Source organism: Miscanthus floridulus, chromosome 15, assembly GCF_019320115.1.
Source record: "Miscanthus floridulus cultivar M001 chromosome 15, ASM1932011v1, whole genome shotgun sequence".
Taxonomy (NCBI): domain Eukaryota; kingdom Viridiplantae; phylum Streptophyta; class Magnoliopsida; order Poales; family Poaceae; genus Miscanthus; species Miscanthus floridulus.
The window spans coordinates 82,751,484-82,761,190 of record NC_089594.1 but is presented as its reverse complement, the minus strand read 5'-3'; the positions used below and the strand labels follow the sequence as shown (position 1 = coordinate 82,761,190).

The following is a 9,707-nucleotide window of genomic DNA, read 5'->3' as shown; positions in this document are numbered from 1 at the left end:
CTAGCTTAGTTCATTGACTTGACACGAATGCTCATATTTTCATATATATATATATATATATATAGGATCAAAGACGTTATTTTTTTAGTGGTAGGTGACAACTTAACAGCAATGCGTCTGGGGTAATTTCATAAACCTCAAGATCTATGTCTTGGTCTTTCTAATGTGTGCTTCATAGTATTATCTAGTTGTCTGAGAATATTAATAGGTGTATATGACAAAATTTTTGTTATATTCTACCTCTTAATATAAATAAAAATTATAAATTTATAGTAGTAAAAAAAGTTTGTTGTCACATGTTAGGGGGGGGGGGGGGTGGCTTCCCTCTGCCACTGCTCGTTTCTCTCATGTTTCCTATGTGTTTCCGCTTTGTTCTCAATTGGATGGCAACGGTGGTGAGGTGAAGCGAGGATGAAGAATGAAACTATGGGAGGAGCTGAGGATGCCTGCAGGTCTCTAGCTAGCTGAGGTTTAAATAGGCCAAGGATTTGCTGGTTTCAGTCATTCTTCTTGAGGTAATCTGCATCATCACTGGGAAAACAGTATCTGAACCAGATAGGCCAACTTGTCAATGGCACCACTATTTTAGCGAGCTGAGCGGGAGAAGACAACATCAATTTGTTGATATAGACACTAGTCAATTAATGTTGTCTTTATTAGAGAACGCTCTTCAATTGTATGATTGCGTCTTACAAACTGGATATTACTAATCATGCTAGGTTAGAGACATTATGGATATTACTAACATTATATTGCTAGGCTATTATTAGACACTATGTATATTACTAATAACCATCAGCAGGTAGGAGATGTAACCTTGGTAGGTTAGACACATTATGGATATTACTAACATTATATTGCTAGGCTATTATTATACACTATGTATCTTACTAATAATCATTAGTAGGTATGAGATGATGAAAGGCGACAAAACAGGGCATACACTTTTGATACTGACTCTATGGTGCTTATGGATGGAATCAACGAAATGCGATAATCTTCAGGGAGCATCGGAAACCTGCGCAAGCTGTGTGTGTCGAAATAAAAGACACGTCATACTGCTGGTCGTTAGCAGGGGACTCGTTCCTCATGGTTGCTCATTTAGGTAGTGAGTAATCAGCATTGTATTTCAACCCTACGCAGCCTAGGCTTCTGTAGCTAGGGAGCTCTTCTCGCGCATGTAACCTGTTGTTTGCTATTCCCTCCTTAATAATCAAAGCTGGCTAATACCAGATCTTTCAAAAAAAAAGGTATGAGATGATCTACTAATGTTACTAACCTTTTTAATGGGTGGTCGTATGGACAGAGTTAGATCCAGAACAATGCTCGCTCTTTTGTTGACAAGAGGTGTTGCCAATTGCTAGACTGTTGCTTGTAAGAAATGAAGTCGATCGTTTTTTATAAAAGGCAATCTATTTTTTCATCTCTGCTGTGTGCTTGTGTCTTCACCATACCTAAATGCCTGTTGATTGTACTACGTCGCTTGCCTTACCTTTAATTATCCTGACGAATGGACGACGACAAGAGTACGTGACAAATCGAGATTTCATTTGGAGCGTCAGTTACGTGTTGCTTTCTCTGAACGACAACGACCGACTATATATGCGGAGGAGCTCTGAGCTGCAGGCGTCTGACTGTCTGTCTCTTGCGGCCAGCAAATCCTCGAACATTTGTCACAAATAATTCACGATGATCGATCTAGGGCGCTAGCTAGCTAGTAGGCGTACGTACCGACATGATCGATCCTGGTACCTTTGCGCCTGCAGTGGGGGCATGCACTGTCTGTGAGATTGATAATAATCCCCGTTCCGATCGATTGGCAATATAATCACGCTGTGCCATCGGTCGACGTGATCGGATTCCAGAAGAAAGAATAAAAGAATGCGTCGCCGTTCGTTTTCGGCATCTTACTTACTTCCTCGTAGCAGCAACAGCCAACAGCAACAAGCGAGATCCCAGCCGGCGGCGAAGTGCCTTGCCCGCCAGTTTCAAGCAAGCGACTGAGGATGCCCCGCTGACTTCGTCCGCAATGATTTTGCATATATGCCACAAACATAAATAGACATATGCTGTCTGTGCGCAACAGCCAATGTCGGCTGGCGGACACTACTGGAGCGTGCATGACTTGTGTGGAAAGCATCCAAGTTAAAGGCATGCATGATAAAGTTTTTGAGGACGTACGTCCCCTTTTTTAGATTAAGGAAATTGTTTCCGGCCTACCCCATTCACGAGTGAATGAGTACAGCCCTGCAATACAAACTCAAGGATACTTAAGATCCAAATCGGTCGACTCTGGACTGAAAACAACAGAACACCTAACACAAACGGAAAAACACATAGTTCACACAAAGCCACAAGAAACTAGTTCTCAATTCGTCTCCTATATATGTCCCCATCCCCCCCCCCCCCCCCCCCCCCCCCCCCCCCCCCCAAAAAAAAAAAATCAAGCAACAAGACTTCAACTCGTTTACAGCCTTCCTGCTTCAAAACCATTCCCTCTTCCTCTTTAGACAACTGAGACCAGTGCCTGATCCCATATATCCCTCTGAAAATGACCTGCAGGAAAGAGTTAGTATTCGACTTATTAAAAACTACCTCATTTCTGCACAATGATAGAGCCCAGCACAATGCTGCTATACCCACTATTACTTGGTTCCTAATCAACGCATCGAAACTCAATAGCCAATCGCCAAACAAATGGGTCATATCTCTATAGGTGGCTGAAACCTGAAGGTGATGTGCGACACATTACAAAGAATTCGGGCTATATGGCAGTCAAAGAAAAGATGTTGGATCAACTCTTCCAATCCACAAAAAAAAACACATTTTGTATCTCCTTTCCATCCTCTCTTTAAATACCAAAGAAAGATTTTAATCTTTATGGGTAGTTTTGTCTTCCAGAAGACCGTCCTCCCCAGGATTCGTTCTCTTTTCATAATATCTCTATGCTAAGATTGTGTAGTAAACATTCCATCCTTCCTCAACTGCCAAATAAACTTATCCTTATTCTCTCATTTAGATTGACCGGTAAAACTAGAGCAACAAGATTAATAAGCCCCTCCTGTAGCTTTTCCCCAACTATTGCTCTCCTAAAAGAAACGTTAACAGGGGCTTACTTAGTACATTGGCCACTGTGTCATTCTTCCGCCTCACAATATTGTACAACGTTGGAAATCTGTCCATTAAAGGTTCCTGGCCCAACCAAATGTCTTCCCAAAATCTAGTTTGAGTTCCACTATTGACCTTAAATCTTCCATTTTGAAAGAGGAGGTCCTTGACGTCCATGAGACCCGCCCAAAAAATGTGAATCACTCGGCTTCCTAACAACGTACTTGTCATTGGCATTTATTTTGTACATATTTCTTTCGCAAGACCTCTTACCAAAGACCATCGTCGTTGTGCAGTTTAAATAACCACTTGGCTAAAAGGCAGGAATTCTGAACCTCCAAATTCAAAATGCCTTGCCCACCCATACATCTTGGTTTACACAAGATGTTCCATCGAGCCGGTCTATACTTTTTCTTATGTTCTTCACATTGCCAGAAGAATCTAGAACGATAGTAATCTAACTTTTTGATTACTCCTTTAGGAATAGCGAAGCACTATGTAAAAAACGACATTACAGACGCGCCTTTAGAGACATATAGATGCATCTCGGCGCGTCTGTTATATAGCGTCTGTAAGATATCATTACAGACGCGCCCCAACACGCGACTGTAATATGCCAACACACGTCTGTGATTAGGCTTAAGACAGACTGGTGGTAGTAAAGACGCATCTGTAATAACCTCACCACAAACGCGCATAGCCAACACGTGTCTACGACGACACCTTATCACAGACGCGCGTAACCAACACGCGTCTGTGCCTTACCCTTGCCACAGGCGTGTATTGTTAACACGCGTCTGTGATAATGAATTAAAAAACAAAAAAAATTAAATTCTGCTGCCAGTATCTTATATACATCGCAAATGATACTGTACATCTTGTTTATTACATGATATTATACAACTCATCATACAGTACTGATGAATTTTTAGTTCATAGACAGTAGTAGTATTGGCTAAATACAGAGTTGTAGAGACCAAAAAGTTAAGTGAAGGCGATTCGCTTGTATTAGCATGCCAAGGACAAATGCCAGCTGTGGTTTCACGGTTTTGCATAGCAGAAGGGAAGGCAGGACAAGGGGTCAGCATACGCATACCTGATAGGTGCAATACTGACCTTTCATAACCATGCTTTATCAGAATAACCTAATCAAAACAAATAATCAATCATATCAGGTAAGCACTAGGTTCTCATAACAAAAAAGATTTATATGGCTCTCTAAATTGCAAGATACATAGTAGAACACGCTTGCCACAAATGCTCTAGAATATATATACACATATGAGCCTAAGACAGATATCACAAAGTATTGTTCAATTGGGTAAAGGGACTAGATTTCAGCATTAGTATATATATGCTTGTGGTTTTCACATCTAATTTAAAAAGTTCAACGACAGAGGCAATTGAACAGAGGCTATAAGCATCTTTCGGAGTTTTGAAAAAGTCAGCATCAGCTCTCATAGGCCATCCTAGCCGGAAACAATCAACTGACCTGACAAGCCCTTTCAATTGTAGTAGCTCTAAGGCAGAAATGCCATGATACAGTTGTTTTCTTTTCAATGTAGCTACCTGTCCAAGTATACAGTTGTTTGCTCTGCCTACCAACTTCATCTATCACATACATTTCTATGTATTACTTAATGTGTGTGCAATTAGCTGCTTAAACTATATAATAATAACATATTAAATGCCTATGAACCGATTTCATATGTCCTGGCTTCTATACTATCATCTTTACTACTGCTGCTGCTTTTACTAATATTATTATGCTTCTATAATTTGTCAGCCTAAAATGAAAAGACCACACATGGCCCGGTGTCATACCAATATGCCATTCTGTGATTCTACAGGTTCTCTATTTGCATCAATATATATCTAGCTTATGCAGATAACAATTCTTAGTACTGATGAATTTTTTTAGTTCATAGACAGCAGGAGCAGGTACCTGCCAATATTTTCTAGTTCAAGCGACCCCCAGAGCGACCCAACTTACTGAAACATTATGTACATTGGTAAACTAGACAAACTGAGTTCACCAATACTAGTCTTCCTCCGTATCATAACAATTTAGCGTTCCAGCTACTAATCTTCTTTTGGAACCTTTCCTCCATTCGACTCCAATCCTTATTTGACAATTTTCGTTAGTGCATTGGAATTCCAAGGTACCGGAATGGAAGAGTACCTTCTTTACACCCAAAGAGTTCTACAAACTCCTTACTCTGGTCCCTAGCTAGCTGAACCAAAACAAAATAATTCACTTTTGTGAAAATTGATCTTCAAACCTAACAATTTTTCGAAAGCACCTAGTACCAACTTTAAGTTTTTGGCTCCCACTAGATCGTTCCACTACTACTGTAATTTTAACCGTGGCGGGCGTTTTCCATTTACCGTGGCGGTTTTTCCAACCGCCTCCGCAAAAAGGTCATGGTTAATCATGCCTTAACGGAGGCGGTTACAAGGCGGTTGCCCTAATGGAGGCGGTTTTCTTACGTTGCCCACCTCGGTTAACGTATTAACCGAGGCGGTTGCTGGCCTGGCTGTCTTGCCTGGAATAACTGAGGTAGGCAACCAGGCCACCCGCCTCGGTGCCCCAAACCCAAACGCTATGCAAAAGATTCTGTGTAGTAGTGTTCTCCATGAAAACTATAGTATCATCCGCGTACCGGAGAATGGAAAGACCATCCTCCACTAGATTAGGCACTAGGCCCTTGAAATGGTCGTTGGTCTTGGCTCGAGAGGCTAAGATGGCCAACATATCAGCAACTAAATTAAACAAGATGGGGGATAAGGGATCTCCTGCTTGAGACCATTCGTGGTATGAAAGTAATGGCCAATTTCTGCATTCACTTCAACGCCTACACTGCCTTGACTAACCACTGACACAATCCACTTACACCAACGCGGTGAGAACCCTTTCATTCCTAAGGTGTGGTGCAAAAAAAGCCCAATTAACTTTGTCGTAAGCCTTCTCCAAATCTAGATTAAGAATGACTCCATCTTTTTTCATCCTATGCATTCCTCGCATTGCTCTCGTGAAGGGAGCCGCTCATGGAGTCACAGGCCCAGTTAGTTGAGACGGGTGGAGGCTCTTTGCCTCCCCTTCGGATCTGGCCGGTGTGGCTCCCATTCCTCCCTCAGCCACCCACAAGATCTTCTAGTCTCAGCTAGTCACGGCTCTGCCCCCGGCCATAGGCAGCTCGTTCGGTGATCTGATGATGAGACAGATCGAGCGACTCGATGAAATCCGCAGCAGCATCAGCCTCCACTATGGCATGGTGGCATTTGTGTTAGTTTTTTTTATTGATGATTGATTGGTCTTTGCCCTCATGAGTTTTTTTGGAGTTCTATGTATTGTTTCTCCGATTGCCGCTAGGAGCCTAGGGCTGTGCATCCTAGCATATGCTTTGGGAGCTGATGTGTTTAGCTTAGGATTCAGATATTTTTCTTTCTGTCGTCAAAGATATTTGATCGATGACACAGGTTCCATATATCAGAGGTAAAAAGAGGTTAGCGACACCACGAATCTATTCCAGAGACGGCTAGAGGCCTCTATAGGATTAGTATAAGGAGAGGCAGAAAAAAAAACAGCAAAAAAATTGGCTTTTAATTATTACTAGCAAAATTGCCCATGCGTTGCACCAGGATACTATCTGGTGCTCGTGCGGTTGTGCCAATAAAAATGAGGTAACTATTTTTGTTGAACTTAATTGGACTACCATATATCAAATAGATTACAAGGCAATAAATGCTAGTGCATGCAGTAAAGTATTGATTATGTGTGCAAATTAATAGAAGATTGATTTAATTTGAAAAAGATAATTATTTGTATGTATCTGTTGTGAGTTTAGAAAGGTAGAAGGCAAGGCACACACATGCACGCGTGCCATGATGCGAACAGGCTCTAACAGCTAGGCCATGACATTAGCGGTGCGCCGTCAACAAACACATATATCCATGTGTTACAACAAAACATATCAATCATTTACTTAGATAACTTATGATTTGAAAATTTGAATAGCGTAGTTGACTCTCTGGAGTGCGCACAAGATACAGAAAAACAGTTCAAGGGTAGTGTCGTGGGGTCGAAACCGCGGCAAGCATTGTTGTTCGAGTTGGTGTCAGAGTACGTGTCTTCGATGGCTCGGGTGGACTCAAGAACTCAAGAATCACAGAGAGGACACAACGGTTTATCCTGGTTCAGGACAATGACGCCCTACGTCCAGCAGCTGATGATCCTTATACTCAAAAGCACCCAAAATCGAGGGGTTACAACAGAGTGTAGGAAGAGATTTGGTAGGGGGTTAGCTCGGTGCTAATCCTAATGTTGCCTCACCGCCGGTGAAGTCCTCCCCTCGTCGGAGAGGAGGAAGACGATGAGAGTGGAGGAGCTCTCGGTGCCCCTCTTTGGGTTGCTCTGCCCTTGGTGCCAGGCGAGAGCGGATCGGTGGAGAGCGATGCGATCGTCTGGGATCACCCCTCTGGTGGAATGATCGATCGATGCTCGAATGATAGTCCTTCAATTGTCCTCCCCCTCTAGGATCTGCCTCCCCTTATATTATGAGATAGGTCGGATACATGGCGGTTTGGGGGATTAGTCTATGGTCTACATGCACCGGACTCCAGGAGGGTCCTGTAGTGGCATCTTATGGACCGTGGAGATGGCGTGGAGCCAAAGAAGCTCTGGGCTTCATCTCGCTGCTCTGCTCTAACACCCTGCGTGTTAGGTTCTGTCGGCTTGGACCGGCTTTCTCCGGGCGCACCTTCTGGAGTCTTCTCGGTGGCGTGGGAGGCTAGCTGGAGCGGCTGACTCATGGGCCCAGGAGCCCCCAAACCCCTAGAGGCCACGGAGGAGGAGTTTGTCTTCTTGTGTCATGCCCCGTGCGTGACCCTATCGGGGGAGCGGCCGACAAGGCCGCGCCCAAGGGGCAGCGCCTGGGAGCCCCCGAGCCTTCGTGGCTTGGGGCGTCGTCTTCTTGTGCCCGAGCCTTGGCTGGTGCTGAAGGCCGGGAAGGAGCCAAGGGTCAGGTCCAGGCTCTCGTCGGTCGGGATGGGGCTCGGGCGATCCCCCAAGCGCTGAGCAGAGGCCGCGGGCGTGCTTGGGCTCAGCCCTTTTCCTTCTCGCTAGCTCCTTTTCCCTTCTCATATATAACCACCAACCCCTGCAGCCTTGGCAAAACTCAAGGTCACTTCTGATCAAAGCAAGCGACCCGTAACTAACCTTTTATCATTTATACAATATAGGGTTATTTTGTTGCCGATCAAACTTCTCAACTTTTGACTAAGTTTATATAAAAACATATATAACATGTACAATATCATTAAATGCACTACCCAAATATTTTTTTCTTGGCTTATCTAATTAATATATTTAATTTTGTAAATGTTTATTTGTACAGTTATCTATAAATGTTGTTAGTAAAGATAAGCAAGTTTAACTTTGAACAAAACTAAGTGCATGTTTGGCATGGCTCCTACTCCAACAGCTCCTCCACAGGAACCATTGTTGGAGCCAGAGCAGAAGGATCAAAAGTAGCTTCTACTCTACATGTAAAAACAGTTCTAACTCCTCATATCTATAAAAAAAATAGCTCCTCATCTACGGGTGCTTCTTCTACCTCTTCCCAAGACCGTTGGCGTGTGTGTGTTTGAGTGGTTCCTTAACGAAGCCAACATACATCACCAAGATCGCGGTGGGCACGTCGGGCGTTGAGGCGCTGCTGGTGCTAGACACGGGCAACCACGTCACATGGCTGCCATGCCAGCCATGCCGGCGGTTATACCTGCAGTCCGGGCCGTGTTCGACCCATGGCACTCGACGTCATACTGTGAAATGGGGTACAACGCGCCAGATTACCAAGCGCTGGGACAATCCGGCGGCGACGACGCGAAGCGCATGACGTGTGTCTACCATGTGGGCTGCGGGGATGGCTCTACGGCGGTGGGAGACTTCATCAAGGAGATGATGACCTTCACGGGCGGCGTCCAGGTTCCGCACCTGTCGATCGGCTGTGGCGATGACAACAAGGGCCTGTTCGGGGCGCCAGGCGCGAGGATCCTGGGCCTCGGACGTGGCCAAATATCGTGCTCGAGCCAGATTGCTGCTCTCGACTACAACGCCATGAGCTTCTACTACTGTCTCCTTGACTTCTTGTCAAGCCTCGGCTCCCACTCCTCCACCCTCACCTTCGGTGCTGGCGCTGTGGAGACCTCCCCGCCAGTGTCCTTCACCCCCCACGGTATGGAACCCGAACATGGGCACATTCTACTACATGCGGCTTATCGGCGTCAGCGTGGGCGGCATGCGCGTGCTGGGAGTGACTGAGTGTGACCTCCAGCTAGACCCATACACGGGTCACCGTGGCGTCATCCTGGACTCTGGCACCACCGTGACGCGGCTTGCCCTCCCAGTGTACATCGCAATCCGTGACGCCTTCTACACCATGGCAGCCGATCTCGGCCAGGTCTCCATCGGTGGCCACTCCAGCTTCTTCGATACGTGCTACATCATGGGCAGAGAGGGCGTGATGCTGCCCACTGTGGGGGTGGGGGGGGGAGGTCAGGAGAGAGGGGAGGGGCCAGGGAAGGGGAAGTGGTATTAG

At 45.1% G+C, this 9,707-nt stretch overlaps 1 pseudogene; it reads left to right on the top strand.

The window, feature by feature from the left end:
• Nucleotides 1–7,683: 7,683 nt before the first annotated feature.
• LOC136507797 (aspartyl protease family protein 2-like) lies at nt 7,684–9,707 on the top strand (annotated as a pseudogene).